Below are 17112 nucleotides of genomic sequence, written 5' to 3'. Positions count from 1 at the left end.
GGACATGGAACAACAGACTGGTTCCAAATAGGAAAAGGAGTACCTCAAGGCTGTATATTGTCACCCTGATTATTTAACTTTAATTCAGAGTGCATCATGAGAAACGCTGGACTGGAGGAAGCACAGCTGGAATCAAGATTGCTGGAAGAAATATCAGTAACCTCAGATATGCAGATGACACCACCCTTATGGCAGAAAGTGAAGAAGAACTAAAGAGCCTCTTGATGAAAGTGAAGGAGGAGAGTGAAAAAGTTGGCTTAAAGCTCAACATTCAGAAAACTAAGATCATGGCATCTGGTCCCATCACTTCATGGCAAATAGATGGGGAAACAGTGGAAACAGTGGCTGACATTTTTCTGGGCTCCAAAATCACCACAGATGGTGACTGCCACCATGAAATCAAAAGACACTTCCTACTTGGAAGGAAAGTTATGACCAACTGAGACAGCATATTAAAAAACAGAGACATTACTTTGCCAAAAAAGGTCCATCTAGTCAAGGCTATAGTTTTTCCAGTGGTCATGTATGGATGTGAGAGTTGGACTATAAAGAAAGCTGAGCACCGAAGAATTGATGCTTTTGAACTGTGGTGTTGGAGAAGACTCTTGAGAGTCCCTTGGACTGCAAGGAGATCCAACCAGTCCATCCTAAAGGAGATCAGTCCTGGTTGTTCATTGGAAGGACTGATATTGAAGCTGAAACTCCAATGCTTTGGCCACCTGATGCAAAGAGCTGACTCATTTGTAAAGACCCTGATGCTGGGAAAGATTGAGGGCAGGAGGAGAAGGGGATGACAGAGGATGAGATGGCTGGATGGCATCACCGACTCAATGGACATGGGTTTGAGTGGACTCCGGGAGTTGGTGATGGACAGGGAGGCCTGGCGTACTGTGGTTCATGGGGTTGCAAAGAGTCGCACATGACTGAGCAACTGAACTGAAGGGCAATGCTCTGGACTCTTCACCGCTAGTTCAGCATCCTCTTTCATACCTAGAAACTGCACAGAACCTAGAAACTTAGAACCCTAAAAAGTTAATTATTTTACACTTCAGTCCCATCCCATTACTTGGCTAACCTTTTTTCTAATGCTTCTTGAAATATGCAATTCACTTCCCTATGATGCTATCATACTTCTTCATGGCTCTCCCTTATGTTGATTCAGATCTGTCTTCCTGAAGCTTTCACCCATTGATCCAAGTTCTGTCCCTTGTGGTCATAAAGAACAAATCACATCCAGCTTGCATGTGACACTTCCTTGGCTACCTGAATTCAGTCATCAAAAGTGTTTCCCTTGCCCCCATGTTCTTCTCCAGAGCTTAATAACCAAATTCTTTAAAATGTTTGCCATGCTGTATGGCTTTGGGTATCTAAATATCCAGTCTATTTATTTCTATCTCCAAGCTCAAAGTGTGTCTCCAAGCATTATTAATGGCTGTGTTAGCTGTGACTATGAGTAGACTGCTATTTCTGTCCTTTGCTGGGGGAGGTGCTATTTTGAGAAGAAATGGTAGATATTTTACACTGTAACTTCACAATGATAGAAGAAAAGAAAGTGGCACTTAATGGAGAAGATGAGTGGAAAAAGGACTAAGGATCCTAGGAACAAATTTCTAATATAATATCCTATTTCCAGGGCTGAGATAAAAAAAAAAAATATATATATATAGATAGATAGAGATATACAGATATATGGCAGGGATGTCAACAGGATAGTTTGTGGTTTCTCTGTCACCAGCCTCTTTCATGAATTATGATACTCATTAGAATGACTGTAAATATGAAACAAACAAACAGAAACGCTCAACTGACCTCCCACAGGTGATGATGAGACCACAGTTTTTGAACCTTCCTGAGCACAGTTCCATAAACAGGTAATAAGACCAGGAGGGTGACGGGGAGCAAGAGAAGGGCACAACTAGTAAAAGGCAGCAAGGTATTCAGTACAAATAAAGCTATTATTTTTTTCAGATAATAAATGGTTTTATAATAATGACTTTTTACCCTTGATTATCTTAGAATTTTACCTTATAGTTATCTTTACTTTTGCCTATTTTGAACTTTAAATAAATGGAGTCATGCAACATGATGTCTTTTCCAACTTCATTCTCTGATTTTTATCGTTAAGAATTCACCCATGTTGTGCTGTGTAACTCTAGCTGATTCATTTTACTGCTCTGTAGTATTACATTGTATACATATATTGTAATTTATTTACCCATTATTAGTGAATAACTTTGGGGTTGTTTAACTTTTTGATGATATGAGCATGCACGTGCTGCTATAAACTTATACATGTCTCCTGATACACATGTACAAGAGTTTCTCTAGATTAGTCCCTTTATTTATTTTTATTTTTTATGTTAAAAATTTTCAAACCTATGGGGAAATTGTAAGAATAAATTAATCTGTATTCATAGTTGTTATTTTTCACAGAATCATTTGGCAAGAAATTATAGACATGATATCTCTTGACTTAAAAATACTTCAGCATGTGTTTCCCAGGAATAATGCATTCTTTTAAATAACCATGATACAATTATCCAATTTTGGACATTTATCACTGATACGATAGCATTATCATATATAACATAGTCATTCAAATTTCTTGAATTGTTTTATCTATGTCCTTTAATGCTTTTTATTTTTATCCAAGGTCACTGGTTGCATTTATTTGCCCAATTTTTTTAGTCTTCTTTAATTAAGAACACTATTTCGGACTGAATTTTACCCTTACTATGTTGATCTTTTGGAAGAATAGAGGTCATTTGGCTTATAGTACTTGCATGCATGCTCAGTCACTCAGCTGTGTCCGACTCTTTGCGACCCTATGGACTGTAGCCACTAGTTTGTAGATTATTCCTTAGTTTTAATTTGCCAACTATCTCATCATGATTAGATTCATGTTAACTCCTTTCTTTTTAAATTCTCTTCTTCCAAGTTTTAAATTTTATATGTGAAATGTTTCTAACAAAGAGTCCTATCAATGCCTTCTTGAGTTATATAAAAATCCAAATCTGCTGTAGATGTCTAATTTAAAAAGTGTGAGTAGTTCTTGGTTATTTGAACTATTCTTGTTGACATGTTAGTTTTAGAGAATAAAGAGGAGTAACATGGATTTTTTCTGCAAGTGTGGATCAAGTTGCTTCAATTATGTCTGACTGTTGGTGACCCTGAGGACTGTAGCCTGCCAGGCTCCTCTGTCCATGGGATTCTCCAGGCAAGAATACTGGAGTGGGTTGCCATTTCCTTCTCCAGGCAATCTTCCTGACCCAGGGATCAAATCCATGTCTCTTACATCTCTTGAATTGGCAGGCAGGTTCTTTACCACTAGCATCACCTAGGAAGCCCCCCTTTTAATTTAGACTTTAGAGTTTTATATGTGCTGAGTGATGTAATTTTCTGGTGACCCTATTAAGAACTTATTCCTACAGTATTTATAATACAAAATGATGTTAACCTAGTGACCACCTCCCAGCAAAGGACTAGAAATGAAAACACATATAATAATTTTCTAGTGCAAATACCTACTTGATCTTTTATCAAGCCCAAGAGCATTTCTTCTTCATCCCTAATCATTATTCTGAGAGTTGGGATTTACTCACATTTACTAATTTGAACTGCAATTCTATTTCAAGGAGTTTTGTTTTTAGTTTGTTATATATTGTTAGAAAAACTATTCACTACAGTTTAATTCAACAGATACATATTTAGTATCTAATGTGTGGCAGACAATATGTTAGGCACAAGGCAAAGATGGTGAAAATGCAGCATTTTTTCCCTTTAGGTGTTCATAGTTCAATAGGAGAAACATTTACCTATATAAATGATAGTATATGAGGTAAGCACTTTAATAGCATTATGAATGAAGTGTGGTGGGAGCTCAGAATAGGAAGCAAGTAACTGTTCTTGAGGAGCATGACGGTTGACTTCTGAGCTAAGTCTTTAAAGATCAGTAAGGGATTCCTACACAGAAAAGAAGAGACAGAGACTACATGCTGGGTACAATTCTAGATACTTTGGGGGAAGTCTTAACCTAACAAAAGAAACAGACATAGATGTAAACCGTGCTATGCAGTCCTACTATTCTAGAAGCACAGAGTGCAATGAAAGGACTGAAATGTAGAGATATAGTCTGGCCTGGAGGAGTGCATGTAGAGGGGAGTGCATCTCAATGTTCATGTTTACAAACAAAATTCCTATACAAAAATCTCTTTTTGTGTAGTTCAGAATATAATACAGATCAGTAAATTCCTCACAGTTGAACAGGCAGCAAAATTCTGTGTGGATAAAAAATGCATGAGTTCTACATTTTGGTATGTGGGGAACACTCACTGAACATGTCCCTCCATTAAGCTGGCATAGATGTCATCAATCCTAAGAATTAGATGAAGGGTCCAGCTAGGCAGTTTTATTTCCAGCCCACTAAAATAACTACATGTTATTATGTTCTTGTCAGGTTTAATATAGACAACTATAGGATTTGCTTGCTTTGAAAATCATTCAGTACCAATAATTACCCTCTATTTATTAAATAAATCAGATTTCTCACTTCATGCTCAGCTTTCTCATTTTTCCTCTTATAAATGCCTTATCATAATCTAGTCTATGAATACATTTTAAGCTCTAAAATATTATTTTGACATGTTTTTAAGTTTCTGTCCTGAAAGTAACCCTCTTCCTAGTTAATAATGCCTTATTTCTATTAAAGTTTGGTAGTCTAGTCAAATGTACCTACACATCATCCACCCATCCACTTATCATATCAGCCCATCTATTCATATCATCATTAATCTTCATCAATTACACATGTACATGGAGAGCTTTCCTCAGGCTGTAGCAAATCTAGGAGAACAACCTGACATTTTTTGGGCAGACCCCCATTTTTCAGGGTAGATCAAGGAGGTGGCCTTCCTGGTCTGTGCTAAAAATCACATTTGTGCTCATAAACAAACCACCTTCAATCCACCAGCCTTTTCATCATCAAAGCAAACTGGGCTAAGCCAGTTTCTTCCCTTTCATATGCATTCTTGAAATCACATGTCACCATTTTTGACATGTTATCCCCTTAATGATTTCCCTTGATGTTCATTGTAAATTGATTTGATCTGAATAAAAATGCAAGAAATGGAGGCACAAGGCAGGGTTTTCCAGTGGGATTATTGAAAAAGCAAGCGAGTTCCAGAAAAACGTCTACTTCTGCTTTATTGACTATGCCAAAGCCTTTGACTATGTGGATCACAACACACTGTGGGAAATTCTTCAAGAGATGGGAATACCACACCACCTAACCTACCTCTTGAGAAATCTGTATGCAGGTGAAGAAGAAACAGTTAGAACTGGACATGGAACAACAGACTGGTTCCAAATAGGGAAAGGAGTATGTCAAGGCTATATATTGTCTCCCTGCTTATTTAACTTAAATGCAGAGTACATCATGAGAAACACTGGGCTGGAGGAAGCACAAGCTGGAATTGAGATTGCCAGGAGAAATATCAATAACCTCAGATATGCAGATGACAACACCCTTATGGCAGAAAGTGAAGAACTAAAGAGCCTCTTGATGAAAGTGAAAGAAGAGAGTAAAAAAGCTGGCTTAAAGCTCAACATTCAGAAAACTAAGACCATGGCATCTGGTCCCATCACTTCATCGCAAATAGATGGGTAACAGTGGAAACAGTGAGAGACCTTATTTTTCGGGGCTCCAAAATCACTGTGGATGGTGACTGCAGCCATGAAATTAAAAGACGTTTAGTCTGTGTAAGAAAAGTTATGACCAACCTAGACAGCATATTAAAATGAGGAGACATTACTTTGCCAACAAAGATCCATCTAGTCAAGGCTATGGTTTTCCCAGTAGTCATGTATGGATGTGAGAGTTGGACTATAAAGAAAGCTGAGCACTGAAGAATTGATGCTTTTGAACTGTGATGTTGGAGAAGACTCTTGAGAGTCCCTTGGACTGCAAGGAGATCCAACCAGTCCATCCCAAAGGAAATCAGTCCTGAATATTCATGGGAAGGACTGATGTTGAAGCTGAAACTCCAATATTTTGGCCACCTGATGCAAGGAGCTGACTAATTTGAAAAGACCTTGATGCTGGGAAAGATTGAAGGCGGGAGGAGAAGGGGACGACATAGGATGAGATGGTTGGATGGCATCACTGACTCAATGGACAGGAGTTTGAGTAAACTCCGGGAGTTGGTGATGGACAGGGAGGCCTGGCATGCTGCAGTCCATGGGGTCGCAAATAGTTGGACATGACTGAACAACTGAACTGAACTGAACTGAATGAACTGTCCACCTTCATCTATTCTTTCATGTGTGTATGCTTATTTGCTCAGTCATGTCTAACTCTTTGCAACCCCATGGACTGTAGCCCACCAGGCTCCTCTTTCCATGGAGCAAGAATATTGCTCCAGGCAAGAATATTGGAGTGTGTAGTGATTCCCATTCCCTTCTCCAGGGTATCTTCCCAACCCAGGGATTGAACCTGGGTCTCCTGCATTGTAGGTGGATTCTTTATCATCTGAGCCACCAGGGAAGCCCATTCTTTCATAAGCATTCACAGAACATTTGGACATGAGTACGCTGAAAAGAACAAGCTGGTCTCTGCTCTTAAGGACTACAAATTCTAATAGGGGAAACCCAACATTGACAGACTTATTCTCAGAGGATATAATGAGAGCAGAGAGAAAGAGAACTTGTGACTGGGGAGACTAAGGTTTGCAGAAAGAGCAATTGACCTGAAGGCAAAGAAGAGTACACAAACTTAATATGCTCCTATAAAATTCATGGTGATGCAAGAGGGCACAGGAGTTAAACCTACCAAATATGCAGGGTAACATTATATTCTGAAACATTGTCCTGTGTTTCTTTCCCTATTATTTCCTGTTTCTCAAACTGATCATTCATTCAGAAAATGGTAAACATAGTCCTAACAGATGCTGACAGAACAGAATTTGCAGACTGGGATTTTATGCCACAGTCTCCACATTCTCTCCCTCCTTTTCTCCTCTCCCAGAAGGCAACTCTTAACCAGTTACTGATGGGATGAGAGGATAAATATTCCAACTCCCTTGTCCCATGAAGGGGAACACTTTTAGGAGTGACCTCCATTGTCTCTGGGGATAGACTCTGGGATAGAGCCAAAGTTACCCTCTTATAGGACTTAGCTTAATATTACACCCTTGCTTGGCCTCCTTCCTTTCCGTATTCCAACTTCATATCCCTCTACTGATTTTTTATGATAACATGTCCTAATAAATTACTTTCACACAAATCCTCATCTCATGATCTGCTCTTGGAGACCCGGCATGAAAGAATATTCTATGCTTATTGCTTATCAGGGTACAGTTATTTCAAAAGAAATACAAAGGGCAAAGAAAAGAGTCAATGCTCAGCTTTTTAGGCTCAAAACAGCCCTTTGAAGCTCCCAAAAGAGATGATAATGTTGAGAGTAAAAAGTTTTGAGTTGAAGAGTCAGAGCCTCAGAGAGTTCAGGAGACAAAGTTTATGACAGAAATAGAAGACATGAAAAATGCAAAATAAGTCATGTCAGTTTTCCCCACCTGTTTAAATTAGGTAGGATTCTCACAGACTGGTGTCAAGGAGTAGAGGGTCAGGAAACACAATTTTTTAAAAAAAATTATTTTAATTGGAGGCTAATTACTTTACAATATTGTGGTAGTTTTTGCCATACATTCACATGAATCAGCCATGGGTGTACATGTGTTCCCCATCCTGACTCTCCCTCCCACCTCCCTCCCCATGCCATCCCTCAGGGTCATCCCAGTGTACCAGCCCTGAGCACCCTGTCTCATGCATTGCACCTTGACTGGCAATCTATTTCACATATGATAATATACATGTTTCAATGCTATTCTCTCAAATCATCCCATCCTTGCCTTCTCCCACAGAGTCCAAAAGTCTGTTCTTTACATCTCTGTCTCTTTTGCTGTCTCGCATATAGGGTCATCGTTACCATCTTTCTAAACTCCGTATGTGCGTTTATATAGTGAATTGGTGTTTTTCTTTCTGGCTTACTTCACTCTATATAATAGGCTACAGTTTCATCCACCTCATTAGAACTGATTCAAATGTATTCTTTTTAACAGCTGAGTAATATTCCATTGTGTATATGTGCCACCGCTCTCTTATCCATTTGTCTGCCAATGGACATCTAGGTTGCTTCCATGTCCTGGTTGTTGTAAACAGTACTGCGATGAATACTGGGGTACACGTGTCTCTTTCAATTCTTGTTTCCTCAGTGTGTATGCCCAGCAGTGGGATTGCTGGGTCATGTGGCAGTTCTAATTCCAGTTTTTTAAGGAATCTCCACACTGTTCTCCATAGTGGCTGTACTAGTTTGCATTCCAACCAACAGTGTTAGAGGGTTCCTTTTTCTCCACACCCTCTCCAGCATTTATTGTTTGTAGACTTTTGGATAGCAGCCATTCTGACCAGTGTGAGATGGTACCTCCTTGTGCTTTTGATTTGCATTTCTCTGATAATGAATGATGTTGAGCATCTTTTCATGTGTTTGTTAGCCATCTGTATGTCTTCTTTGGAGGAATGTCTGTTTAGTTCTTTGGCCCATTTTTTGATTGGGCCGTTTTTTTTTTTTTTTCTGGAATTGAGCTACATGATCTGCTTGCATATTTTTGAGATTAATTCTTTGTCAGTTGCTTTGTTTGCTATTATTTTCTCCCATTCTGAAGGCTGTATTTTCACCTTGCTTATAGTTTCCTTTGTTGTGCAAAAGCTTTTAAGTTTAATTAAGTCCCATTTGTTTATTTTTGCTTTTATTTCCATTATTCTGGGAGGTGGGTCATAGAGGATCCTGCTATGACTTACGTCAGATAGTGTTTTACCTCTAGGAGTTTTATATCTTCTGGTCTTACATTTAGATCTTTAATCCATGTTTAGTTTATTTTTGTGTATGGCATTAGAAAGTGTTCTAGTTTCATTCTTTTACAAGTGGTTGACCAGTTTTCCCAGCACCACTTGTTAAAGAGATTATCTTTTCTCCATTGTATATTCTTGCCTCCTTTGTCAAAGATTAGGTGTCCATAGGTGTGTGGATTTAGCTCTGGGCTTTCTATTTTGTTCCATTGATGTATATTTCTGTCTTTGTGCCAGTACCATACTGTCTTGATGACTGTAGCTTTGTAGTATAGTCTGAAGTCAGGCAGGTTGATTCCTCCAGTTCCATTCTTCTTTATCAAGATTGCTTTGGCTATTTGAGGTTTTTTGTATTTCCATACAAATTGTGAAATTATTTGTTCTAGTTCTCTGAAAAATACCGTTGGTAGCTTGATAGGGATTGCATTGAATCTATAGATTACTTTGCATAATATACTCATTTTCACTATTTTGATTCTTCCAATCCATGAACATGGTATATTTCTCCATCTATTTGTGTCATCTTTGATTTCTTTCATCAGTGTTTTATAGTTTTATGTGTGTGTGTGTGTGTGTGTGTGTAGAGTTTCTTTAGGTAGATTTATTCCTAAATATTTTATTCTTTTTGTTGCAATGGTGAATGGTATTGTTTCCTTAATTTCTCTTTCTGTTTTCTCATTGTTAGTGTATAGGAATGCAAGGGATATCTCTGTGTTAATTTTATATCCTGCAACTTTACTATATTCATTGATTAGCTCTAGTAATTTTTTGGTGGAGTCTTTAGGGTTTTCTATGTAGAAAATCATGTCATCTGCAAACAGTGAGAGTTTTACTTCTTCTTTTCCAATCTGGATTCCTTTTATTTCTTTTTCTTCTCTGATTACTGTGGCTAAAACTTCCAAAACTATGTTGAATAGTAGTGGTGAGAGTGGGCATCCTTGTCTTGTTCCTGACTTTAGGGGAAATGCTTTCAATTTTTCACCATTGAGGTTAATGTTTGCTGTGGGTTTATCATATATGGCCTTTATTATGTTGAGGTATGTTCCTTCTATGCCGGCTTTCTGGAGGGTTTTTTATCATAAATGGATGTTGAATTTTGTCAAAGGCTTTTTCTGCATCTATTGAGATAATCATATGGTTTTTGTCTTTCAATTTGTTAATATGGTGTATCACATTGATTGATTTGCAAATACTGAAGAATCCTTGTATCCCTAGGATAAAGCCCACTCGGTCATGATGTATGATCTTTCAAATATCTTGTTGGATTCTGTTTGCTAGAATTTTGTTAAGGATTTTTGCATCTGTATTCATCAGTGATATTGGCCTGTAGGTTTCTTTTTTTGTGGCATCTTTGTCTGGTTTTGGTATTAGGGTGATGGTGGCCTCATAGAATGAGTTTGGAAGTTTACCTTCTTCTGCAATTTTCTGGAATAGTTTGAGTAGGATAGGTGTTAGCTCTTCTCTAAATTTTTGGTAGAATTCAGCTGTGAAGCCATCTGGTCCTGGGATTTTGTTTGTTGGAAGATTTCTGATTATAGTTTCTATTTCTGTGCTTGTGATGGATCTGTTAAGATTTTCTATTTCTCCATGGTTCAGCTTTTTAAAGTTATACTTTTCTAAGAATTTGTCCATTTCATCCAAGTTGTCCATTTCATTGGCATAGAGCTGCTGATAGTAGTCTCTTATGATCCTCTGTATTTCTGTGTTGTCTGTGTGATTTCTCCATTTTCATTTCTAATATTGTTGATTTGATTCTTCTCCGTTTTCTTCTTGATGAGTCTGGCTAATGGTTTGTCTATTATATTTATCTTCTCAAATAACCAGCTTTTGGCTTTGTTGATTTTGGCTATGGTTTCCTTTGTTTCTTTTGCATTTTTTTTCTGCCCTAATTTTTATGATTTCTTTCCTTCTACTAACCCTGGGGTGCTTCATTTCTTCTTTTTCTAGTTGCTTTAGGTGTAGAGTTAGGTTATTTATTTGATTTCTCTCCTGTTTCTTGAGGTAGCCTTGTATTGCTATGAACCCTCCCCTTAGCACTGCTTTTACTGAATCCCATAGGTTTTGGATTGTTGTCTTTTCATTTTCACTTGTTTCTATGCATATTTTGATTTCTTTTTTGATTTCTTCTGTGAATTGTTGGTTATTCAGAAGGAGAAGCAATTACTGATATAGATTTTGGTGTGTGTCCCTGACAATGGGTCCTCAGGTCTCATTTCTGAAAACTGCTCCTCGAGCCCCCATCCCAGACCTCTCCCTGTGAGGAAAGAAGAAGGAGCTGAGTGTAGACAGGGTAAAGGATGTATGGGGCTGTATGGTCATAGGAAGGAGGGCACAGAGTTCCCTGCATTTCCTTGACAATTGGAGACTAGAAGTAAAAGAGGATGCCTCAGAATCTGAGCAGAGCTAGAAGATAAAGACTAGATAAATGGAGCCTTAATAGTTGCAGTAGATTCCAGCATGGATAGATTCTGACACCTGGATATCACTCACATAATGGTCACCATGTCTTCTCCTGGACTGTGGTAGAACATTTTGGTGTCCCATATCACATTCTTTTGGCAATCCTCAGATATTAATTGCAACTCCAGTGGATCATTCTTGTATGCTCAGCAAACTACCCCAAGCATGCACACAAAATTTATACTTTATTGTCTTAGGACATTTTCTGAAGATATGGGCGTTTTCTCAACCTGTGTGCAAGGTAGTGCAGAAGTACAGGGCAATTTATGCCTCCAGGAAAAATTTTAAACCAACGAGGAGTGAGCATTGAAAGATAAGTGTTCCAACACTCTATTTTCCAGAGGCAATTATGGGTTGCATTCTAACCAGCTCTTAAGGGGGCATAGTGGGATAGAACCCCAATTGCCAACAGCCCAATAAAAAAAATCTGTACTGTTTTTTTCTTCTCCCATGTCTCAGTCTTTTTGCTCTCTCATTGTTAGTTTCCAAAGATACAACTCATATAAACTACTAGAATCTTAATCTTCATCTCAGATGTTGCTTTTAGGGTCACCCAAACTAAGAAATGTGAAAAAGTGGTAAGGGAAGAACTCTTATTTGACCTAGAAAACCCTGAATTGAGTGACTTACCTTAAATTAACAAACTCTGACATTTTTGCTATCACTAGAATAAAGTTTCAAAATAGGGATTTAGTTCAGTTATGGAGAAATAAAATTTATATTTTTGCCTACCTCAGTTCATAGTCTGTAACTGTTTTATCCACTGTATGTGCTAGTTGTCACTGACAAGCCCACTATCTCTCTCTCTCCTTTATTTATTTATTTTTGTATTTTTAATGACTGAAATAGACCTAAAACCACAGCTTCTGGGAGAACCATTTATTCTTGCCAGTCTTATATCTCTCCTCGAACTTGACCTTGGCCTCTCATCAAGCCTTGCAGTTTGAAAGCAGAGTCTCTGAAGACATCCCTGTTGACAACAGTTTTGTCCATGGGCTATTGACAGAAAACCTTGTGGGCATGAGGTGATGATAAAGTTTCACAAAAGACTTGATCTTTGATCTCTTGGCGATTTTCTTCTTGCCCATGGCACTTTGTAGGGATAGCAATCAATTCTAGCTACCAGAGCATGGCTGTAGGGTCAATCTGAGATGCCGTCATCAATGTTCTTCACAATGATCACTTTGTGTCCAGAATAGCAACTGGCTAGGACTAGCATCACCAGTATCACCTGGGGTCAGAGAAACCCCAGTAAGACGGTAGGCGCTGGAGTGGCTTTGAAGAGATACCCCTTGTCCAAGGGCAAAGGAGAAGCCCCAGCAAGATGGTAGGAGGGGCGAATTCATGTTTAGAATCAAACCCCATTCCCACCAGAGACGCTCAGAGGGCTCAAACAAACATTGTGCACACCAGGACTCAGGGACCCCACAGAGATTCAGACAGAACTGTGCTTGAGCATCTCCTGTGAAGGTATAGGTCAGCAGTGGACTGCCACAGGGACAGGGACTCTGGGTGCAGCAGACTTGGGTATGACATAAGCCCTCTTAGAGGAGGTCACCATTAACCCCACAGTAGAGCTTACACAGGACTGGGAAATAGACTCTTGGAGGGTACAAATTTAACCTTGTGCACCAAGACCCAGGAGAAAGGAGCAGTGACCCCACAAGAGACTGACCCAGACTTGCCTGTGAGTGTCCAGGAGTCTCTAGCAGAGGCGTGGGTTGGTGGTGGCCTGCTGCAGGGTTGGGGGCACTGAGTGTAGCAGTACATGCATGGGATCTTTTGAAGGAGGTCACCATTATGTTCATTACCTCCACCATAGTTTGGCCCCAGGTAAATAGCAGGGAGGGAACACAGCTCCACCCATCAACAGAAAATTGGATTAAAGATTTACTGAGCATGCACCCCCCCATCAGAACAAGACTCAGTCTCCCCCTCAGTCAGTCTCTCCCATCAGGGAGCTTCCATAAGCCTCTTATCCTTCTCCATCAGATGGCAGACAGACTGAAAACCATAATTATGGAAAACTCTAACCAATCTAATCACATGGACCACAGCCTTGTCTAACTCAATGAAACTATGAGCCATGCCATGTAGGGCCACCCAAGACGGACGGGTCATGATGGTGAGTCCTGACAAAATGTGGTCCACTGGAGAAGGGAATGGCAAACCACTTCAGTATTCTTGCCTTGAGAACCCCATGAACAGTATGAAAAGGCAAAATGATAGGATACTGAAAGAGGAACTCCCCAGGTCGGTAGGTGCCCAATATGCTACTGGAGATCAGTGGAGAAATAACTCCACTGGATGTAACTGGTGATGAAAGCAAGGTCCGATGCTGTAAAGAGCAGGATTACATAGGAACCTGGAATGTTAGGTCCATGAATCAAGGCAAGTTGGAAGGGGTCAAACAGGAGATCGCAAGAGCGAATGTTGACATTTTAGGAATCAGTGAACTAAAATGGACTGGAATGGGTGAATTTAACTCAGATGACCACTATATTTACTACTGTGGGCAAGAATCCTTTAGAAGAAATGAAGTAGCCATCATAGTCAACAAAAAGAGTCTGAAATGCGGTACTTGGATGCAATTTCAAAAATGACAGAATGATCTCTGTTCGTTTCCAAGGCAAACCATTCAATATCACAGTAATCCAAGTCTATGCTTCGACCAGTAATGCTGAAAAGCTGAAGTTGAACGGTTCTATGAAGACCTACAAGACATTTTAGAACTAACACCCCAAAAAGATGTCCTTTTCATTATAGGGGACTGGAATGCAAAAGTAGGAAGTCAAGAAACACCTGGAGTAACAGGCAAATTTGGCCTTGGAGTACAGAATGAAGCAGGGCAAAGGCTAATAGAGTTTTGCCAAGAGAACACACTGGTCATAACAAACACCCTCTTCCAACAACACAAGAGAAGACTCTACACATGGACATCACCAGATGGTCAACACCGAAATCAGATTGATTATATTCTTTGCAGCCAAAGATGGAGAAGCTCTATATAGTCAGCAAAAACAAGACCAGGAGCTGACTGTGGCTCAGATCATGAACTCATTGCCAAATTCAGACTTAAATTGAAGAAAGTAGGGAAAACCACTAGACCATTCAGGTATGACCTAAATCAAATCCCTTAGGATTACTCAGTGGAAGTGAGAAATAGATTTAAGGGACTAGATCTGATGGACAGAGTGCCTGATGAACTATGGATGGAGGTTTGTGACATTGTATAGGAGACAGGAATCAAGACCTTCCCCAAGAAAAGGAAATGCAAAAAAGCAAAATGGCTGTCTGAGGAGGCCTTACAAATAGCTGTGAAAAGAAGAGAAGTGAAAAGCAAAGGAGAAAAGGAAAGATATACCCATTTGAATGCAGAGTTCCAAAGAATAGCAAGGAGAGATAAGAAAGCCTTCCTCAGTGATCAGTGCAAAGAAATAGAGGAAAACAATAGAATGGGAAAGACTAGTGATCTCTTCAAGAAAATTAGAGATACCAAAGGAATATTTCATACAAAGATGGGCACAATAAAGGACAGAAATGGTATGGACCTAACAGAAGCAGAAGATATTAAGAAGAGGTGGCAACAATATGCAGAAGAACTATACAAAAAAGATCTTCACCACCCAGATAATCACAATGGTGTGATCACTCACCTAGAGCCAGACATCCTGGAATGCAAATTCTAGTGGCCTTAGGAAGCATCACTAAGAATAAAGCTAGTGGAGGTGACGGAATTCCAGTTGAGCTATTTCAAATCCTAAAAGATGATGCCTTGAAAGTGCTGTACTCAATATGCCAGCAAATTTGGAAAACTCTGTAGTGGCCATAGGACTAGAAAAGTTAAGTTTTCATTCCAATCCCAAAGAAAGGCAATGCCAAAGAATGCTCAAACTACCGCACAATTGCACTCATCTCACATGCTAGTAAAGTAATGCTCAGAATTCTCCAAGCCAGTCTTCAATAATACATGAACTTCCAGAGGTTCAACCTGTATTTAGAAAAGGCAGGGGAACCAGAGATCAAATTGCCAGCATCCACTGGATCATCGAAAAATCAAGAGAGTTCCAGAAAAACATCTACTTCTTCTTTATTATGTCAAAGCCTTTGACTGTGTGGATCACAGCAAACTGGAAAATTCTGAAAGAGATAAGAATACCAGACCACCTGACCTGCCTCTTGAGAAATCTATATGCAGGTCAGGAAGAAACAGTTAAAACTGTACATGGAGCGACAGACAGGTTCCAATTAGGGAAAGGAGTATGTCAAGGCTGTATATGGTCATCCTGCTTATTTAACTTATATGCAGAGTGCATCATGAGAAATGCTGGGCTGGATGAAGCACAAGCTGGAATCAAGATTGCCAGGAGAAATATCAATAACTTCAGATACACAGATGACACCACCCTTATGGCAGAAAGTGAAGAAGAACTAAAGAGCCTTTTGATGAAAGTGAAAGAGGAGAGTAAATGGCTTAAAGCTCAACATTCAGAAAACTAAGATCATGGCATCTGGTCCCATCATTTCATGGCAAATAGATGGGTAAACAGTTGAAACAGTGGTAAGCTTTAATTTGGGGGCTCCAAAATCACTGTAGATGGTGACTGCAGCCATGAAATTAAAAGACACTTGCTCCTTGGAAGAAAAGTTATGACCCACCTAAACAGCATATTAAAATGCAGAGACATTACTTTGCCAATGGAAGTCCATCTAGTCAAGACTATGGTTTGTCCAGTAGTCATGTATGCATGTGAGAGTTGGACTATAAAGAAAGCTGAGCACTGAAACGTTGATGCCTTTGAATTCTGGTGTTGGAGAAGACTCTTGAGAGTCTGTTGGACTGCAAGGAGATCCAACCAGTCCATCCTAAAGGAAATCAGTCCTGAATATTCATTGGAAGGACTGATGTTGAAGCTAAAACTCCAATACTTTGATGTGAAGAGCTGACTCATTGGAAAAGACCCTGATCCTGGGAAATATTGAAGGCAGGAGGAGAAGGGGACAACATAGGGTGAAATGGTTAGATGTCATCACCACCTCAATGGACATGAGTTTGAGTAAGTTCCAGGAGTTGGTGATGGACAGAGTGGCCCGGTGTGCTGCAGTCCATGGGGTTGCAAATAGTTGGACTGGACTGAGTGACTGAACTGTCTGACTGTGCATCACCTTCCCAAGTTTCATGAACTTGTCCACTTTGGCAGCAACCACTCGGGCCTACAGCAGAAAGCCCATTATCTCTTTTTGAGGAGAATCGCCTGACTCAATCTTCCAGACTGAGGAAACGCATCTTGTTGAACATTAGTCAGTTAATAGCTAGAAATGGCTCAAGAGCTGCCAACCCTGGTTGGCTGGCTCCTAATATATGAGGAAATTTGTGGCCCAAAACTGTGCCTAGAAAAGTAATGACAATTAATTATGTCAATAACTGAATGTACCTTTGGCATCTGAACAAAGTATGGAAAGTATCAAATAATTGCTAGTAGAAAGAGGCATAAGATAATATAGAAAGATAAAGATAGCATGGAGTGAAAGGAATAGTGGTAGAACACTATTGCAAAGTTCCATAGAATCTTGCTGCTTAAGGGTTGACCAAGTGTCTTGATACCTTAGATCCTGAGTGGCAACTACTCCTAGTTTTGTGTGAGATTCTTTTCTGCTGCAATAAAAGTTTTGCAACAACTACAAATACCTTAGGTGGATAGAATTAGTCTCTGTTTCCTGTAATTTAAAGGGTCTAATTTCGCCTGTGTC

The 17112-nt window shown here is 39.4% G+C and overlaps 1 pseudogene; it reads right to left on the bottom strand.

Moving 5' to 3' along the window:
• Positions 1-12212: 12212 nt before the first annotated feature.
• On the bottom strand, positions 12213-16548 carry LOC122434680 (annotated as a pseudogene).
• Positions 16549-17112: the final 564 nt, after the last annotated feature.

Source organism: Cervus canadensis, chromosome X (genome assembly GCF_019320065.1).
Source record: "Cervus canadensis isolate Bull #8, Minnesota chromosome X, ASM1932006v1, whole genome shotgun sequence".
NCBI lineage: Eukaryota > Metazoa > Chordata > Mammalia > Artiodactyla > Cervidae > Cervus > Cervus canadensis.
This window is presented reverse-complemented; position numbering and strand designations above follow the sequence as displayed.